The 20,856-nt window shown below is 42.1% G+C and overlaps 1 protein-coding gene across 1 annotated transcript in view; it reads right to left on the bottom strand.

Moving 5' to 3' along the window:
• Positions 1-19,708, bottom strand: part of LOC125891705 (nuclear receptor coactivator 3-like) — a 95,166-nt gene extending 75,458 nt beyond the window's left edge. Inside the window, exon 1 of the mRNA XM_049581152.1 lies at positions 19,560-19,708. The gene's annotated coding sequence lies outside the window, so the exon portion shown is untranslated. The remainder of the gene's footprint in view (positions 1-19,559) is intronic.
• Between the last annotated feature and the right edge of the window lie 1,148 nt (positions 19,709-20,856).

Here is a 20,856-nt window from a genome sequence, read left to right as displayed (position 1 = left end):
TTTCACTGAGCACGTCTCTTACACAACGGTTTCATGGGGTTAAAGGCGCTGATATCACCTACTGAACCAAAATGGGATCAATCAATAATGTGCTGAGGAGCTGTAGAGAGCAGAGTCACAGAGAGATGTTGAGTTTCATACAGTCACTAAACGGGTGAGAATGAACTAATTAGTAATGAACATTTCCAAAACTGAATGTGTTAGCCAGATTAGCTCTAACGGTGGAGGGTAAATAAAAATCCAGTCCTCTGTTATTTGGAATAACACTAGGGCTGTTCATTAGAACTCGTTAGAAAAATTAACCCTGATTAATCGTGTTCCTTGGTACCCTTTGACCCGGAGCGTCATTGAAGGCCACAGTGGCTTTGTCACATGATGGAGGCAGGCGAGACGACCCTGCTTGGCCCCATGAATGCAACAATTATACTTAAAAAAACGCCCAGTGGAAGTGTTGATAGGAGCACTGTTGTCTGCTACTTCTGCAGTACAGAATTTACATACCATCGGAGAACTTCAAGCCCGAGATATCACCTCAATGCAAAGCATTTCGCAGCGATCCCGGAGCCTCTGATGCTAGTGCTAACAGGCAGCCTCGATAAGCCACACTCGACCAGGCGTTCAGACACAAACTGAGTAAGTCCACCTGTGACCACACATCTGCCATAATTCATTTGAACTGAAAGTTGATGCCATTAATTTAGATTATTAATCACAGAGCATGTAATTAATTTGATTTTTTTTAATCACTTGACAGCACTAAATAACACACAGTTATTTTGTGGAAAAACTAGCGCATATTGTTTTTGTCATACCAGTGAGCACTGGTCATCTGGTTGTGTCATATCTGTAAACAAACCATATGATGAGAACTGATCACTTGACAAACCCAGGTTGTTTGCGTAAGTGGACAAGTTGCCTTTACTGTGGCTGTCGAGTTGTTCTGATACCAGTATCAATATCAGAAATGCCTTAGATGCTGCCTAATGCTGGATCTAAATGATCACAGGTTATCTGTTAATAACTTACTAAAATGTTGCATGCAATAGTCCACCTTCCACCTTCTATTCCACTCACTCACTCAGTTTGTGTCTCTGTCCACAGTCCTGACAGTTGTGCTACTGTAATGCATGAAGCTGGCGGATTGAGGGTCAGGTGGTTGATTAACTGATGTTATTGCTGGTTGGATGGTGCAGATTGGATAGGTGAAGCTGCTTGTGTTATATCATCTTGTCAGAAAGGGGACAAACTTATAGCTCTATAGCTCTATAGCTGTAGTTGACCCCTGTTGTAGGGGGTTAACTGATGCCCACATAGGACCTTATCTTTATTATTTGACTGTTATGTAAGTAAGCACTAATCTGTCGGGGAGATCCTGTAGAACCTGTCGTATGTTGAAAATCAAACTTAACTTAATCTACAAAACACTTCAGTGGAACTAAATCAAATTTTACCAGACGACTTGGTTTCTTTTATGTTGTGTGCTCTTATCAGCTACTCCAACAACAAACTGGGACTTGACAGAACGTAAAAGCTATTAAGTTTCTGCTCCTGAAATCAAGTTTCCACTTTTCCATTTTTATTGAATCCTCATGTTTCAATCATATTGTAAGCGGCTTGTTGACTTGGCGTATAGCCTGTTTAATTTATAATGTTTGATTCAAAATTAGTTTTTGGTGTTGTTTTTGAGTGAAGACGAGCAGCTATCTAATAAGATCCATATAACAGAATAAAGCAATCACTACATTGTTGTTGCTCATGCAAGGTGCTGTTGTGTACAGTATGTTGCAACTGAGCTTGACAGGAGTTACGAATAAACAAGCCTCTGTAACATCACAGCACCAACAGCGTGAACTTGGAGGGGAGGCGGACGGGTAGCCAATCACACGAAGCCCGCTTGGCCGGCCCGCTGCTCCACACCAAGGTGACAAGGTGGGGGTAGCGGACCTTGGAGTGCTCTCCCGCTATCCTGAGATGAGTGATGCTTCTGCTAGTGACACTGGAGAGAGAGAAGCGGGTGTATGGAGATGGCGGTGTGTGTGTGTGTGTGTGTGTGTGTGTGTGTGTGTGTGTGTGTGTGTGTGTGTGTGTGGTGGGGATAGAGTGATATAGGAGGTGTGGTGGCTGAGGGGACGGCAGGATGGGAGTGAATTAAGTTGAGGAGGTGGTCACGTAACAGCCGGGTTCAGGCAGAGTTGAAGCCACTTGCTCGCTGTGCTGCAGCTGGTAACATTTACCTCAACTCCTAGCCCATAAATGTTTGTGAGAGTGTGTGTGTGGGTGTGTGTGGGTGTGTGTGTGTGTGCACGGGCACCTAAAGGAGCTCTAAAACACATAAACTAGGTCTGGATTTTTACAATGGAAAATAAGTAAAAAAACAGAACTCCCCTTCTGAGACCAACACACACACCCCTGTGAGGACCCCTTTAATAAGCATCTATTACCTTACAGCGAGGAGAAACGTGAAACTAACCCCCTCCTCTCCCTAACATCCAGCGCTCCTCTGCTTGGGGCTCACAGAAAGGTGACAGATTGTCGTTATTTCAACTCTCTGTTAAACAACGATCCACGTACACACACGTCGGCCCTCAACCATCACGTCACTGACCGCACAATGCAACGACACAATTCCTCTCCCTGAAAAGTTGGTTTGTAAAAATCCTGCTGAACTCTGCGTGCACCCTGCGAAGAACAAAAAGAGAAAAACAGGAGCAGAGGAAGAAAACCCACCTCCATATTAGGTACCAGCACATGTTGCCTTTACTTGATGCTGTGGCAGATTCAGGAATATGTAGGCAAGTGCTTATCTGTAATGCTCGCTGACAGCGCTCCTCTGCTATCGCACCTTCACGTGTTTACACAGCAGCAATGTAGGTGAGGTTTCTTAAGACCACGACGCTGTGTGATCACCGATGTTACAGATGAAAGTCGACAAATTAGGTAAAATATTTGTATGTCTAGTCAAAGTAACGGCCTTAAACTGCACTGAGAGATGTTGATTTAGATCAAAATTAGAGATCTGATACTGATATTGGATTTCGGACTGATTTATTCAATTAAATTTGCTTCACAGTTTCAGCTGTTATTTTTTTATTGCAATTTAAATTCATATTTGCACTAAACATTTAAAAAGAATTTAGATACCAGTTTATTTTGAGTGTTCGGTAATATTTTTTATCTAGGTTTGTTTGCACTAGTTTGTGACTTAAATGTGGTCTGCTCTGAAAGGAATACAATTATTGCTGTTTTTTGTTGTTGTTGCAAATACACGTATTTTATTCTATTATTAGTTTATTATCACTTGTATTATTTTATGTGTTGATCTTTATCTTTCTGTGCTTTTGATTTCTTATTAACTTTGTGAAAATTTTATCAGGTGGAGGCTTCAAATAAGCCCTCTGGGGTTTTTTGCCTCTCCCTGCACTGTATTTTTATTTATTCATTATTCATTATTCTTGCCTTCCTTGTGTCTTAATTGTGCTAAAAGCAGTTCTATTCTTTATTCTGAAATTTTAGTTCCTGTTTAAGTTTTGACAAATGTGTTGCTGCATTTACAAGGTTTACTCTTAAATTGTAGTTCCTATTAATTCTAAAGATATTACAATAATAATAATAATAATAATAATAATAAATAAATACCAATGCAGTAAATTTATATTTAATTGTTACATATAGTTTCACAAAGTTCAGAAAGCAATGCTTAAGTCAAGCCTGATGTTGCCTTACATGTAAAAGAATAATCCCAGTCACTTCCACACAGTGACGCATATAGCTTCTTTATTAAACACTGGTACCCTGATCAGTGCTTGGTTATCTTTCAATATCCAAAGTGTTGGTATTGGGACTGAAAGAGCCAGATTGGTGCATCCTCACCAAAAACTCTCACACTGTCACAGCTGCTACAATGTCCTAAAAATTACTGATTGAGCCATTTTACTTTACTAAAAACTTGTTTAAAACTCCCTTTTTATCCCAGCAATGTCTCTGATTAATTACTGCTACGTGAACGTAACAATATGATCGATCAATCACTGCTGCTTCAGTTAAATTTGATCTCAAATAATATTGTCCATTAATGTGTCGATTATTTCTTGACTAATCATTTAGTTTTTTGGTTTATTAAATGACAAAAGATGATGAAAAATGTTGATCAGTGTTTCCCAGAGCCCAAGATGACCGCCTCAAATGTGTTTTTATCCACAACTGAATCAGAGATGATTAGATTCATAGATTTCTGTCACCAATGGCCAAAGCTGAATTTGTCAGACAAATAAGAAAATACACCATCATCTGTGATCAAATAATGAACCAGCTACGTGACCACTGCATGCCCTACCCAGGCACCACCCTCACCTAAACCTAACGGAGTATTTCTAGCAGGTGAGAACGCTTCTGACACAAACAATCTCCCGTTGTGTGCTACATGTGTGAAACTCAAATGTACCGGCATGTTTCTGCAGACACTGTGTGGAGTTCATATGAGAAAACAGCTTTATTTTTTCTTTTGTATATTTACCATAAAGCAAAAGTATTTCTTATCAGATAAATCAATTAATTGATGAAATAATCAGGAGGATATTTGATTAATAAAACAATCAAAAGCTGCAGCCCTGGTTATCACACAATGTATTGGGGCCTTTAAGGTACAATGTGTGATGTACTGAGTCCAGTCAGCGCCAGCAAACATGCAGCAGAGCCCCTGAGGGATGCTGCAGCCCTCTGAGGAGACGAGAGGAGAGCAGAGGAGAGGAGAGGAAGCGAGAGGAGAGGAGGAGAGGAGAGGAGGTGGAAGAAGCCCCAGGTAGCCTCACAGCAATGCACCATTAGAAAAAGGAAAACACAAAGCCAAGCTCTGCTGCTCGCTTCTTCTCCAGCCACCGTATCCCTCTCTGTCTCCCACTGACCAGCTAAATATTTTATCAGCTGGCAAAAGAACCTACAAGCCCCAAGGCCAGGGGTTCTTTTTTGTTTGTTTCTTTATTGAAGAAAGTAAGTGTGTGCATGTATGTCTGCGTGTGTGTGTGTGTGCGTGCGTGTGTGTGCTCGACGTCACAGAAGTGCTTTTGATTGGTCACTTTGAAGTAGTTTTTCTCTCTCTCTCTCTCTCTCTCTCTCTCTCTCTCTCTCTCTCTCTCTCTCTCTCTCTCTCTCTCTCTCTCTCTCTCTCCGTGTGCATCCTATGTGCAGCACGCTGCTCAGTTCAGAACTGGATGAACGACCTTGAGCAGGCGCACAGGGCTGTGTTGCCATGGCAACGAAGCCTCGCGCAACCAGTAACAGCTGGATGCAACAGCACTCCCTGAATTTTAGCGGGAGTCGCCACGTTAATAAAACGACTCTCCACGTCTCCTCCCCCTTCCTCTCCTCCTCCTCCTCCTCGCTCTCTGCCCCCCCACCCTCCTTCATCTCTCTCACACTCACACACACACATTTACCTGTGCTAACACAAAAGAAAGCCACACTCATACAAAGACAATATGTTTAATATTAACACATAAACTTGTTTAGCTTCAGTGCTACGATTCACACGTAAAATAACATAAAGTCCCAGGTGCCGGCTGACTGCACGCCACGAGACAAACACAACGAAGAAGACAAAGACTGGAGGAGGAGAAAAAGACGGAAATCAAGAGTGAACCACAAGTTAAAAAAAAACAAAACACAGAATGGGGAGAAATGCACAGAGATGGGCACTTGACATTCCTCTCACAGAAGAAAAAGCTCTCAGAAAAATAAAGCAGCAGAGGACATGAGCTGCACTGAGGCATTCTGGGGGAAAGAAAGGAAACAGAGAGCGAGGAAGCACAGTCGACAGCTGTTCTGAAGGTGCATCATCATCCCTCAAACTCTTTGATATTTAGTCATTCCACAGACAAAAGCATAAAACTACTTTTCAGCTCCATAACTCCATAAAAAATGTTTATAAACCCAAAACACATTTTTCTACTGAACTGAACAAACAAAGACCGATTGGAGTTCCTCACACGTCCAAATAGTTGAAATTACTGACGCAACTCTTAGATCAATTTCAGACCAAAGCAAGGACATGACCTGCACGTGCTGTTGGACTGAATGGGTCAAAGCCTGTTATGTGACCTAGTTTCATGACTCGCTCCAGATCAGTGTTTAACAAAGGCCTGATTGGAGCAGGACGATATCAACATTACCTCTATCACAGTAACATGTAACCATTTACACATTTTAGGACGTATTTTTAGCATCTGTAGTGTAAAAAAATGGTGAAAAAATGCTCATCATTAGGCATCAAGATTATGTCTTTAAACAGCTTGGTTTGACCAACAACAGTCTGAAACTTAAAAATATTCAATTACAATAATATAAAAATTTGAGAAGCTGAAGCCAAGCAACATTTCGAGTATTTCACTGGATACATTTCCTTAAAGCAGTTAAAGGTTGAGGGGCATCTACTGGCAGAAATTGAATATTCATGACTAAGTTTTCATTAGTTTATAATCACCTGAAACTAAGAATAATTGTGTTTTCATTACCTTTAAACGAGCTGTTTATCTCTACATACAGAGCAGGTCCTGGCCTGCGGAGTGCACCATGTTGTTCTATGGTAGCTCAGAACAAATCTAACACCAGCACTAAAAAAAGGCCATTTGCGTTTTTCACATCAGCCACCTTAAGCAGGATTTATTTCTGCGTCGAATCAATGCCTACACCATAGCCTACGCTGTAGCCTGACGTGCACCTCCCCAGAAATGTAACTGAATGTCATGGCATTGCAGACATCCTGTCTATTTTTGTGCACTGAGACCATTTCCCTCAGTGGAAACAAAGCTTTTTTTTTTTTTAACTTTTATTTCACAGATAAGAAACAATAAATTGTGAAGACAATAAAACCCCCACAAAATTGCATTTAAGTCTTGTGTGTGATTTATCCTGGCTTCATACAAGTACTGGAAATCTCTGCTGGTCACTAGGTTCATTTGTACAAAGTAAAATGCCATAGGCTTGTGCTAATGATGTTAGCATGTTGTATTTGTCTGGAAAACGTGTTTAGTATAAGACGGTTGTTTTGGTTGGTGAACCTTTAAAATTATAATGGAGATGAATTTTATAGCATTATCTTTGTTAAATGTTGCTGTTGTCCCTGGCTACATACAAGTAGAGGAAATCTCCGCTAGCCACTAGGCTAATTTATACTAGGGCTGTACCCGAATATTCAGATATTCAAATATTCGTTTCTATGGGTAAATATTCGTTCGAAAATTATTCGAAATTATTAAAAGTATTCGAAAATTTGGTATTCGATATTCGTTTTTTTATTTCCTTTTTTTTTTTTTTTTGTTTTACATATTTTTTGGTGCTAAATGTAGTCTTTTTGTTGTTGGTAAATGTAGGTTATCAATAAAAACCAAAACATTTACATTGCATTGTTAAAAATGTGAAAATATAGTATAGCCTACCAACTGAGCTTGTGTGCACGGCACGCTTGAGTGCATCCGTCTGAGGCTGTGGATCAATGCCAAGTTTTACCACTTTATCACTATTCCCTCTAACTTGTAGCTGTTTTTCGTTATCTTTTGAATTCAATATGAATTATGAAACCATTTTTGTCAACGTTTGTTTCCCCCGTTTTGTACAATAAATTATTGTTTAAAGTTTCAACAAGTTTCTTTTGGAGTGCGTGACACAAGTGTGTTTTGAAAACGGCCGCGGACTGTCACCTGCTCAACGCATCAGTACCTTTGGATGCCATGACAGTAACAGCCAATAATGTCAAAATATCATTTACAGACCGATTTAACAGACGATCACTGCTGCCGACCCGCAGGTCCATTTGTGGGTCCTGCGGGTTACAGGTCGACCCGCGCATCACTACTCAGCTCAGTCTATAAAGGCTGTACACACAACAGTAAGGCTATAGACATTATATTCTATTCAGGCCGGCAGAACCAGCAGCGCATCGGCTCTACAGTGCACGGCACTGCTGATTAACCATTTTATTGCAGCACAGAGTGTCTACCAGCAACCAATTACTTGCAGAGGCTTCCTACAACTTGTTTCAACAGTTCCGATTTAATCAGAAGACAAATTAAACAGGATGAGTAGCCAATGTGAAAATCAAAAGAAAGCATAAAATAGTGTACTGAAGGAGACTGTTGTGCCATCACATTTTTTTGTGGTTTGAGAGCAAAGATCCGGTCGCCACTGTGCAAAACTCGGCAATACAATTAGGTCCGAAAAAACCCCGGAGTACACTCCACCCAACCCCCCCTCCGCCGCTGTGAACGAACATTCGAATATTCGTTATAAATTCTGTCGAAGGTCCAAATGTTACAAAATGGTATTCGGGACAGCCCTAATTTATACAATGTAAAATGCCATAGGCTTATGCTAATAACATTAGCATGTTGAATTTGTGGGGAAAATGTGTCCAGATAAAGACAATTGCTTTGTCTGAATGCTGCGAGTTATAGTGAAGCCGATCTGTGTACTTATGTTTGAAACTGTCGCTATTAAGCCATGTTTAATGTGTGTTTTGAATCAACTTCACTTAACAGCTTTAGGTTTGAAACTGCTTGGCTTTGGAAAACAAGAGTGATCTCAGGTTTCTTTAATAAAGAATTAGTATCACCATGTGGATATTGATGATACAAATATGGACCACGTGTCTCCACTTCGTCCCACTGTACAAAAATGAAGCCAAAATATCCCGGACATGGGTGCTGCCATCTTGCACTGGTGACATCATTTGGAGCCAGAGTCTGCAATAGTGTCAGTGGGTGGAACCCGATATGGAGGTCCCGCTCATACACCTGTCTGACCCAGTAATTACGAGACAATTACAGTTGTCAATCAGGATGTCAAACCCCTTTTATAGCATCTAACAGCTACTTAAATGTGATAAGAACAATCTAAAATGACAGAAACCATCTTGTGTCAAGTGTAGTTTGGCCCACATCCGCTAACAAGGAGGGGGCGGAGTTTATGACCTTTGATTCACTTTTAGGGAGGTGGCATGTAGTCCATCTTTGTATACAGGTACCGACAATGAACCGCAATGTCCCCGATTTCAGCACAACCATTGCTGCATGTCGTTAAATCTTACATATATATGCAAACACAGTTGCGGAATGTGAGTTGGTTCAAATATTTTTTCAAGAAAATAAATTAAATGTCATACCATCTTCAATTTATACTCTCAAATGTAAACAAAAACTGACGTTTGAGATTAATTGAAGCTCCGTGTAACCCATGACATGACGTGTGATCGGACAATGGCCACCGCAAACAGTGTGGTGATGAAGGCAGTTTAATGTACCTTTAGCGTCCCACATTATACACATGGTTTGTGCGTGTCACATGTCTTACTTTCACATGTCTTTCTCTTGAGGAGTACAGACAACCCAAACTGAAGCCTCCTTAAAAGAATTTCTTCTTTAATTAAATTTCTGCTGACATTTCTCTCATGAAATGTTTCACTTAATATTTTCTACCGATTTCTTCTAATTGCATAAACCAATAAAAATGCAAATCAGAGCAGAGACCGCTTATTTACGCTTTTACTCAATGTTCTCCACTCTTAATAACTGTTTGGCTCGCCACTTAAGTGTCATCTCTCTGCTAGTACATCAGTGACAGATGAGAAATGAGTCAATCCCCCAAAGATTTTTTAAAATGTTACTTTTGTAATTATCCTTTAGGGCTCTGTTTTCCTTTCACACATTAAATCGTGACTCGGGTTTCCCTGGCTGTGAGGGATGAGTTGGTTTTGGGTGTGTTTTGTTTTCATAGTGGAGCTCTAACCCTAAACCCCGGAGGGGAAGTGGCTGTCAGAATATGAGTGTGGAAATAACAAAAACTAAATATATGTTGTTTATCCAGATACATGCAAAAAATATAAAAAGAAACTTAAAGCTTCTGTAATCAATATTTTTATAATAACAATGGTCAGATGACTTAATGTGTAATGTGAAAGGTGCCGCTCATACTGACAAGCCCATAGTTAGTATCTTTCAACTCACTGTTTAGGTTTTACGACGCATAAGTTTACTATTTTCATTCACTCTGCAACTAGCAGCAGGCAGCTGTCACTGAATGCTCTGATAAACTAACTGTACTTTACCTGGCGAACATAGTGAAGCATTTAGCAGCTAAAAAGTCTGATACTTCCCTCAGGAGCAGGGTTGGGTGCCATTCTCATTTCAACCGGTACCATTCCCAGTACCTGGAATTTAGTATTGGTACCCAACTGTACCCTTTTACTGTACTTCTCTGAAATAATGAAAATGTAATTTTTGAACAAGCTGCAGGAGGACAAAGTGGACTAAAAAGCATTTCTGCTCATCTGCTCTTTTCTGATGACACATAGAGCTAATCTTTTGTCGCTGTCTGTCTGCCTCTTTGTGCGTATGTGTGTGTCTGCACGTCTAGCACGCCAATACAAAAATATTATAGGAAAGCAATTTGCTTATTTGCTTGAATTATTGAAATCGACAGGGCCTATATTTGGGACAGGCCTTTAATTCCTTTCACACAAAACTGTTGCTCAGCAAAGATGGGAAATACTATCAAATTATTTAAACCAGTATAAATATTATTTGTATAAAAATTAGACTTAAGATAACATATCAATTATTAATCATTAATTTGATCTAGCACCAACAGACAGCACATCAAAGAGAGAGTAGGTTACGGCACTCGGCATACCGAAACAACACCACTTTATCCTAATTTTTATGAGAAACTATTTTGATTCTTTTGATCTGAGGACCCTTACAGACTAAAGGAATATGAATAACCTACAGGGTAAACGACATAACACATAATTTCAGGTAGCCAACAACCTGGTTTTATACATCCGAAGAACTTCTATAAAAACACAATGAACTGCTTGGCAATCAGACCAGGCCTCTAATTGAGACAGGTATTCACTTGTCAACATGTGTAGCCACACCAGGCTAGTAAAAGGGACTGGGCCTTTAATAGGGACAAGGCTTTTTAACTTGAGTTTTATGGTAGAGCTAACTATTGATGCAGCGATAGTTTTGGCTTGCTGGGAAGCCGACGGAGCTGGCACTGTGACCGGCTTCCTGACTTTTGGGTACTTCCGCCTCCTATTGGAATTTGAACCTGGCAGCTCTGCAGAGCCCTGTTGCCCGCCTTGGTGGCCCCAGAGCTCCTTGGCTGGCACTTCAGCCTCTTGTCTAAACCCGGCGTTCTCAACCAGATGGTGGTACTGGAACCTGGCATCAGTGCATTTAACGTGAATTGGTACTCGGTAGCACCAGTGTTATTTGGTCGGTGCCCTTTAAAGCACTGGGTTTGGTACCCAAAATAACAGTCAGGAGTTGGCCTAGAGACGAAAAAAAGAGCTAAAAGGAGAGGAATACTGGAATTCCTTTCCTCAGGTGGCCTGCAGCATGACTAAAAAACTGAATCTGAATCTGTTCTACCTATAAACAGGCTAATGTTGGCTAATACATCCACCACATCAACTTTATACGGTGATAATATGTCAGTGCTGCGGCCAAAAAAAATCAAGCTGTAGTGTTAGCAGTCATAATCATAAGTAGGCACTTAGCATAGAACTTTGTTTTTATTTATGTATTTATTTTGGGCTGCTCTGTAAAAGAAAAGATATTGCAGGTGGTGTCGACACTGAGAAATTATCCGTGGCACCAACATTTCTTTCTGTATCGTCTTGACTCGGGACAGCATACGAGCTTCTGGAGCATCGACTCCAACACACACAGAGGCAGCGTACACACCACTACTGACAGTGACATCAGCGGCACATGCTAAGGAATAAACAAAGGAAGTTGCATTTGTATGATAAGAAGTATAAATATAGATTTCAGTTTATCTCAGTGTACTTACAGGAGGGAGAGACAGAGCGGAAAGCTATCTATAACAAAAGAATGAAGTAATTAAGATCATCTTTAACACTTGAACAGATAATCCTACATCTCTAATGTTAAACAAATAAAACTCAAAGCTTTAAAAAGACACACTGTGAAGAGCTTTCATTGATAGTTAAGTGGAGAGTGTCCTTATGAGCCTTGAAAGCAGCCAGGATGTTTTTCTTAACGGGATGTGGGTAGTATTTCTGGTTTCAAACTGTTAGCTGTGCGATAAAATAGAGCTCATTTGGGTGTCAAAGCTAAAGCCAACACATAAATCCCCTGCCTATCTCCAATTCATTATCAGAAGAGCAACACCAAAAAGTGTTTCTTGATAACTTTACAGGCGGGAATGTTGGCTCTGTGGTTTCTGGCTTCAGACGAGCGCCATAAATGTTGGCAGATATTGACCTGACATATGCAAAATCATACAAGTTACAATTCTGTTTTTGTGTTTCGCCTTTGAGCATATAGAGGACTGACACAGGGATCCAAATGCTGGTCTACTGCTTTACTACCAAGGCCAAGAAGCACGTCACTAACTAACACATGAGTTAGGCTGCTACGTAGTCCCTTCTTCAAGCTTCTTGTAACGTCACAAGTGAAAGCAGTTTTAAAAATACAAACACATATGTGAGCTTGGCAGCTAAACACCATTTTCCTATCACACCTTTACGACTAACTGGCTCTGTGCTGTGATGCAAGAACAATGCTGTTTCTCTGTTTGCACATCCTCCATGCAGATCGTCAACTGGTGAGGATGCTGAGTTTTTGCCCGGGGACGTGCAGCTCTAGCCTCGGGCTTTTAGCATTATTTCATGTATGCAGATATCAAGTGCATATGTAAGACCCATTTTCAAGATTCTCATTTTACGAGTCAAGAACCCATTGTTTCACAATAAAAGGCTATTTATAGGCCTATATTATTAATTTTATATAACTTTTGAGAGGTAAACCCCCATCCACCTAACCTTCACGTGACTCTTATGATGCGCAAACTTCAGATGGAGGGCAGGAAGTGATAAATCCATATTGTAAGAGCTACGTAAGTACATATTGATATTTAGTAAGAATATCTGTGTTGATATGACATATCATATAGGTTCTGACGATATTTAAGTTCACACACAACTGTATATTTTGAACAGTGTATGGTAGTGGACTACACTGAGGTTACGTTTATATGTACTTTATTTATGTGTTAGAATGCAGGCACAAGATATTTACACCAGGTGTGGTTAGACAGTATAGTGTGCATGATAGTAGGAGATTTTGGACAACGTCAGGTGTAAAGAGGACGTGAAGTTTGTGTTATGCAGCATTGAAGTATAATAATTGGAATACGATAAGAATATATAGAAACAGGACATTGAGTCGTTCGTGGACTGTGCAAGATTGTGCAGTAATTTTGGAAAGGACTTGGCCTATCGTTCTGTTTACCTTCTTTGGATTCTCAATAACCCTTGTTGAACTTTTTCCCTGCCTCATGTGAGAACTGCAGATCTCCAGAAAAGGAACAGAAACACAAATCAAAACCGAGACAACACACAAACTGAGTGGCCTAGGAACTGTGATGTGTTGAAACGGTCACTACGCATATACAGTGTGAACTGGATACAGAGAGAAGTGACAGCATAAAAGGGTTGAAAGAACCTGCAGGCAGCAGGTATCTTCAGGACATTGATACTCATGTTGGATCTAATTCATACAAAACAAATAAAAGTGATTTTACCCCAGAACTGCCCAGTGTGGAGTGGACACAATCGTTGTTACAGTAGTAATGTTACACAGCAAGCCAATGAAAGCGTACAAGAGTCTAATGGACAATAGCTATTTTGTGTGCGTTGGATCCACAACTTAAACAACTGCTGTCTTGTCTTGGCCAGGTGGCCAGGTCAAATGTGCTTGAGTATAACTATTTTTTATGTTTCAGCACTATACATGGATTCACTGCTGTCAGGCTAACATCACTAGGAAATATCAGCAAACTTTAGCTACTGATTTCTGCTTGCTTGGTCAATTGAAACGCTGTTAAAATCTGGGTCAAGGTTAAAAACACGGAGACGTTGTCATATTCATTCCTTCATTCATTTTCCATAACTGCTTATCCTGTTAGGGGTAGCAGGGGGGCTGGATTCTATCTCAGCTGACACTGGGCGAGGGGGTACACCCTGGACAGGTCAACAGACTATCACAGGGCTGACACATAGAGACATCCATTCACGCTCACATTCGTTACCATTGCTTGGGCTGTCGAGCTTTCCTCACATGCTGAGAGGCAAAAATGCTAACCACTGCACCACCGTGCCGCCCGTTTTCAGATGTAAACAGTGCAAATTATAGGCATTCATGTAGTGTTGATGTTGTTTGCTTAAAGTTGCTTGCCCTCCATCTGAACAGTGCACCGATGTAAGAGGTCAGATGTTAAGACGCTACTGCAATCTTAATCAGGTACTGGTTTACATCATAAATTTGCCAATTTTATGCTTAATTGAACAACATTGAACATTTGGGAAGTTTCATTTGTTGAAATTTGGGAAATCATGTTTCTATTCCTCAACCCAAGGTATTGGAAAAACTACTGTCTTCTTTCAATAGTATCAGAGGACATCCAGCCCTCGTCATTGGACAGATCTTGTAAGACGGGGGCTCTCCACCACTCTGACTGGAGATGTTTAAGTGAAGGACAATAATGCGTGAGATAAAAAAAAGACCCCTCCTCCACAGAGTGAAATCAATGAGAGCTGGCGAAGATTAATTCCTATTTAACACATCCTGACACATGGGAGAGGGGCCCCAACAACAACAGGACAACAGTTCAGTTCACTTCACTGCAGTTGGGGGGAGGCAAGAGACAATGACAGAGACATACCACAGAGAGAGGAGAGAGCAAAGAATGTGGTCCGTTTAAATCAGTAAACTTCCTGATTCCACACAAGAGGTGAAAATGACAGAGCTGAGGAGGGCAGGAACAACATCAAGAAACAGACACAAAAGAAATGCCAGGTAGAATTCCAGCAAGAGGCACCACCTGAGCCCCTCCTCCTCACACACACACACACACACACACACACACACACACACACACACACACACACACACACACACATAGATATTCCCATGCTCCCAGGCTGGTGTGTGATGTCCTGTCTCTCTCCCGCTCAGCCTCGTGAGCCCTGCCCCCAGCGCCTGACCCAGTCACCAGCATCCCCTGCTAACCTCTGTCCCCTTTTTCCCCATTCAGCAAACATCATGCATCACTGTCACCCTCCTCCTCCTCCTCATCCGCGCATTCATCGCACCATCAGCTCAGCGAAGACCCCTCGCGGGTCCGAGCAGCTTGCCCACACCCCTCCCCAGTCCGCGTTCCCCTCGGTTCCCTACGAGCAGGTTGTGGGCGCGTGTCGGCCTGCACGTGCGCAGAGACTCGGCCACAGAGCTGACTGTAAATCTGTCAGCAGAGACGAGGGCTTCTTGTCACCACACCCCTTCACATGGGCGGCAGACAGACAGTTCGGACACAGAAGTGAAATGGCTGGTCGATTAGCTGATAACTCATTTAACAAAAAATGAACTGCCAACAATTTTGATGACTGATTCACTGTTTAAACCCTCAACAAGCAGCAGCTGGTTAAATCCTCACTGAGTTGACAAACTATAAATCAATTTAAATCAGGAAGAACAGTGAGGCAAGAACCTAATATAGCTGCAACAACATTTTGTATCAGGAACGCATACAAAACAGAGCAAGATAAAAGACCTCACAGTACTTTTTTTTAACCATCTTCTTACCTCTGTAGATTTTGTACAGTAACACCTTGGCTCATTCTGACTTTTTTTAAATTGTAAACCTTTCAACAGAAAATAGACGAGAAAAGGGTGAATGTGTGTCATTTTTGGGCTTGTGAACAAAGAAGAAGGTGCAAAAACTCAAACCATTCTCTGGTTGCAGCTTCTCCACAAGGATATCTGCTGCTTTTCTCTAATTTATATCATCGTGAAGTGAGTATCTTTGGGTGCTGGACTGTTGGTTGGACAAAATACAACGTTTGGACATGTCAACTTGGACTTTGGGGACCTGGGGTGAACCATGGATGTATAGAGAGAACTGGATACAGCATTAGAGGTGGGGCCCTTTTCATTCCTATGAAAGTTGCTCAGTGACACACAAAGCCAATAGTAACGCATAATTGGCCCCATAGAGCGGGCGCACTGGAGACTTCTGCTGATCAAGCTGGCTACTTCCAGTTTAGCCACCCGCTGAAATGAATGGGGATAAAATGATTTAATCATGTGGCTCTTCTAGACTTTCAGAATATTATTGGACCAAATGGATCAGTCATTTTGCAGGGCTGAGACACTCAAAAATGTATCCACTGATAAACAGACGCCTCTTTCCTGATCTGAGTCTATGGGAAAAAGTCTTGTTGGGCCAAATGGCATCCCATGACAAACAGGAAGTTGTGGTTAAATTGTTTGGCCTCTATGTCAAATCAGCCTCAGAGTCTGGTGCACTTCCTGGCAGCCTGAGATGGACATTTTTATTACATCTGCCAAGGGGGTCATGTTATTGGTTTGGTTTGTTTGTCTGTTTGTTAGCAGGATTATGGAAAAACTACTGGCTCAATTTTTATGGAACTTGGTGGAAAGGTATAGCATGGGCCAAGGAAGAAATCGTTACATTTTAAAGCAGATCCATATCACAGGGTGGATGCACTTATTATTTTTCATTTCCGTGAACACTGCGAGACAGGACATTTGGCCTTGGTGAAGGTCTGTCCTCTCACACTCATTTTCTACCAACATGGAACTGGTTCCTGCACCTAATTTTGAACTGTTAGAGCATTTTGACACAAAAAAATGGTGCAGAACCTGAAAAGCTGGTTCGCAGCTGGAACCAGAAAACAGCAGATTTTCCTTGACCTGAAGTGTGAGCCATGATGACATCAGTGGGTGTGTCATATTGTACAGGTTGGAAAGAGACGATGGAGAAGGCAACAACAGGGAAGTCAAATGAGAAATTATTAGACAAAAAAAGCATGCAGTGCTCTCATTAATAGTTGGTTTAAGCTTGTTAGTTAGTATAAAAACAAATATCTGTAATAACAGAATAAAAGTTTGCGGGTAATCAATGTGATCTGCCACTTGGGGTGCTTTCAGACCTAGAGTTGTCTTGCCTTGGTCCAAATCAGGAACTAATTTTGTTATAAAGGTGTATAATTGCCTAGAGTTGGTTCGTGTTCTCACGGCAGCATTTACAAGCAGACCAGATAAAATGCCTCATCAAGAAAGCTGCTCCTGATTGGTCAGAATTTCCATGTGGGAAAAATCCAGGAAGCAAACAAAATGTTGAAGAAGAGTACACTTGCAAGATAAATGTTACACTTTCTAATGTCACAATGGAGGGACAACTACGCAGGTTGATTTTAGCGCTGCTCATCGTGGACTATATTGCTGTCATTGTTCATTTTAGACAAACCATATAGTTTGAAAACAAGGTGCAGCTCCGAGTAGAAAACCAAACGCACCAAATGTGCATATTAAGGCAGTACAGGAGGAGGTGCACATTAATAATCCTCCAGAACTGTAACATGCTCATGTTTAACCCAAACAATGCGTAATTTGTCTACAGTTGGTTCCGATCGAGGTCACAACACGTTCTCACCACAAACAAACCGCACCAGAGTTCGTTTTGGTAATTACTCTCTAGTTCCTAAAATGTTCAGGCAGAGGGTACTTGCTGTGGCTCTGGCTGAGGGTGAGGTGTGGGCACATGAGACACCTAAAAAGAGGGTGGATCACAGCGAGTATCACCAGTTGGTCCAGGAGCTTCGCCTTCATGATGGATGTTTCAAGGCATAGTTTAAGATGATGCAGGGGCAGTTTGACAGCCTGCTGTCTATTCACGTGCCGTATAGCTCTGGGTATCCAGCAACCACTACCACCAGTTTCTCCTCCATTGTTCACAAACTGTAAACTTGTTGTTGTGACCACCACAGAAGGCCCGCCTCTCAAATCATCTGATTGGACAATGAGAAAAAAGATGCTGAAGAAAGACAGGACATGGGGCATTTTTCCGCTCGAGGCGTTCAGAGCACTCCGGCAAAAATGCTTGTTGCAACGCAAAGACCGTGAGCAAAAAGCTTCATTCTCATTTAATACAATTCTGTAAAATTGGCGCCTCCAGCTGCTAAAACACTTTCTGTGTAATCAGGGTCTTAGGGGGCAAACAAACTTGAGTTTGATTGAGCCTAACCAAACAGGGCAGGTGTGAAATCTTCCTTGGCTACTACAGTTTACCTCTGTTGTGCACTGCAACGCCCTCTGTTGATGACACATCCTTGATTTCAATGATAATGTGCAAAACTGGAACGCTGGCTGTTTTTCTAGATGGCACCAAGGGTCCAAGGATACTGGTTCAAGAACCAGAGCTAATTTGGTGGAGAGGGGACATCAGAGTGCCCTTCTAGTTTACTTTACTATTTTTCTCACGTCACAGATAAAAAATGACGCCAGACTAATTATAAGCTATATTCAGCAACAAAACAAAGCAAACAGAATCTAAATTTAAACCCTGACCTCGGTGTAATTAACTCAGCCTCACATCTCTCACCTGCTCACACTGACACACAAACACCATCCACATCTCTCCCATTCAACCACTGTTTACACACACACTAAAGAGCAGACTGCTATTAACCAGTGCGAGCAGCAGTATTGTAAGGCTCTGGTGTCACGCTCAAGGGCATGGTTGCTTTCCATGCATGCACACAAACACACAACATGGGCTGAGTGTTGGAGGGCTCAAAGCGTGGAGCTTCAGGGTTACAGGACGGTGTGTATGTAAAGGGGCCACGCTGCTGCCCCCTGCAGATATACAGTGAGACATAAGGATGAGGCGGATGACAGGAGGGGTGTAGGAAGCAGACCTTAAACACGAGCACAGCGATCGTTCACTCTTTCATGCATTTATAGGCAACGCATGCCCCGTGCAGTGCAAAGACTGGCACATTGGAGACATACAGTGGAGTCGGTGCACTTTTTTATCGCTCAGCAGTCGGGACCGGGCAGGATGGCTGTGTGTGTGTGACTGACAGTCAGCATCGTCTGCCTCTGCCCGCATCGTTTCAGCAACAAAACCATCCAGCAGCCTCTTTAAAACATGATGCACATGACACACAACTGAGCAGCTCTGCGTGCACTTGATCAACAAACATTTCCAGATCCCCTCATGTTGCGACAGCGTCATGCCCAGCTGGTGACAATAGTTCACTATCCCCCTGTTTGTGTGTGTGAAAGCGTGTGTGAAACTTCCCGATGCTCTCCCTGTGTGTATCTATCTGTTCACACTTCTGTGATCCCTCCAGCTCGTGCGTAAACTGGCCAGCTTCGCGTGATCAAGCGAAGTTTATCAAAAATATCTGCACGGTTCATTTTGCAGCACAACGCTGACAAACAAGCAGCAAACCCCGCGTGCACTCCAACGCCGTCATGAACAGGTTAGTAAATCTTTGCTGTCATGTACTAAATGACCATGCACTGTGCCCTCCGCACCGTAGCGATGCTTGCGTGTGTGCACTGACGCTGGGAACACAAGTCAGTACATTTCCGTCCTCTATCGAAATGCAAACCAAACGCAAAGTCGCGTTGAATTAGCGGAAGGTGAGCAAACACGTAGCGCGAGCTTACCTTGTGGACGTGTCTCTCTACCGGATCGATAATTTCTTCTTTACACCATTAACTCTCCGCCATCTTCGGCACTGTTTGTTTAAATGGGAAACACTCCCGAAGCCCAAGAAGCCAGTTCTGTAAGTTGAGGTGTCGCGCGGGATTCTGGGTAGCGTAGTGTGTGTGAGCGGAGCGCCGCGCTTTTATGCAGCGTCGTCCAACCCGGAAGCGGACTACAGGCAGACTCCACCACCGCAGGGGTGAGGAGGTAGAGGTGGTGGCGGAGGTGGGGAAACAGGCAGTGTCTGTCTAGCAGCCTACAGACGGATGTCAGCGACGATACAGGAGCGAGAGGAGATGACACGGTGTGTGTTTCCAGCTAAACGGAGAGCAAACACTGAATTGTTTGCTGCACGAGGCCTCGAGGTTGAAAAGCACAATTTCCAGACTTTCCACCCTCAGAGAAGGCGTTTGGCTGGAGGGGCTGACACTGAAGTGGGCAGACTAAACTTGAGAGCAAATTAGGACGCGGACGTCTAATCCTTGTCTGGTGGAGACGAGTTGGTCTGTTTGGATAAATAAAAGTCTCGTTTATGTGCCAGTGAGATTAGATCTTTAAAAACACTTTAAAGGACCACACCAGTGGTTTTACATCTCTTAACGAATTCATAACAAATCTTCCACTTTACCTTTCTAACCATTTTGTAAAACATGCTTATCTGTTTTGAAATTTAGATGTAGACTACAAGTCTACCAATCCTGACACAATTCATTTCCTTACATAACTAGTCTGAACCCAACTCGCACCAGGACAACAAAGACAGTGCATTGTCTCGTGCAACGATTCACAGTGAAATAATTAATGTAATAACAATAACTTTATTCATAGAGCACACGGTTTCCAAGAGGACAAAAATACAAAACAAAAATGATACTTAAAGAACATACGCACCAACATATACACTTAAGCACATATACCTGTAAGCATGCATACATATTAGGGATCGACCAATATGGTTTTTTCAGAGCCGATGCCGAGGCCGATTATTATGAAACAGAGATGCCGATATTTACAACCGATATATGTCTGCTGTGAAAATTGTAGTTGACACAGAATTAACAGTAATTAAGTAACTAGTCTCTATATACAGACTCTACATTCAGTGAATGTAGAGTCTGTAGGCAAACCCCGGAGATCTTGCCTCCGGAAGAAGAGCGGATATTGACCAATCACGTTTGAGCCGGCTGCAGTTGTTGCCAGGTTAAACGGTCCGTGTGGTGAACTAACGAGGCGGAACATAATTGGCGTCACTGCAAA

Source organism: Epinephelus fuscoguttatus, linkage group LG7 (assembly GCF_011397635.1).
Source record: "Epinephelus fuscoguttatus linkage group LG7, E.fuscoguttatus.final_Chr_v1".
In the NCBI taxonomy this organism is placed as follows: domain Eukaryota; kingdom Metazoa; phylum Chordata; class Actinopteri; order Perciformes; family Serranidae; genus Epinephelus; species Epinephelus fuscoguttatus.
This window is presented reverse-complemented; position numbering and strand designations above follow the sequence as displayed.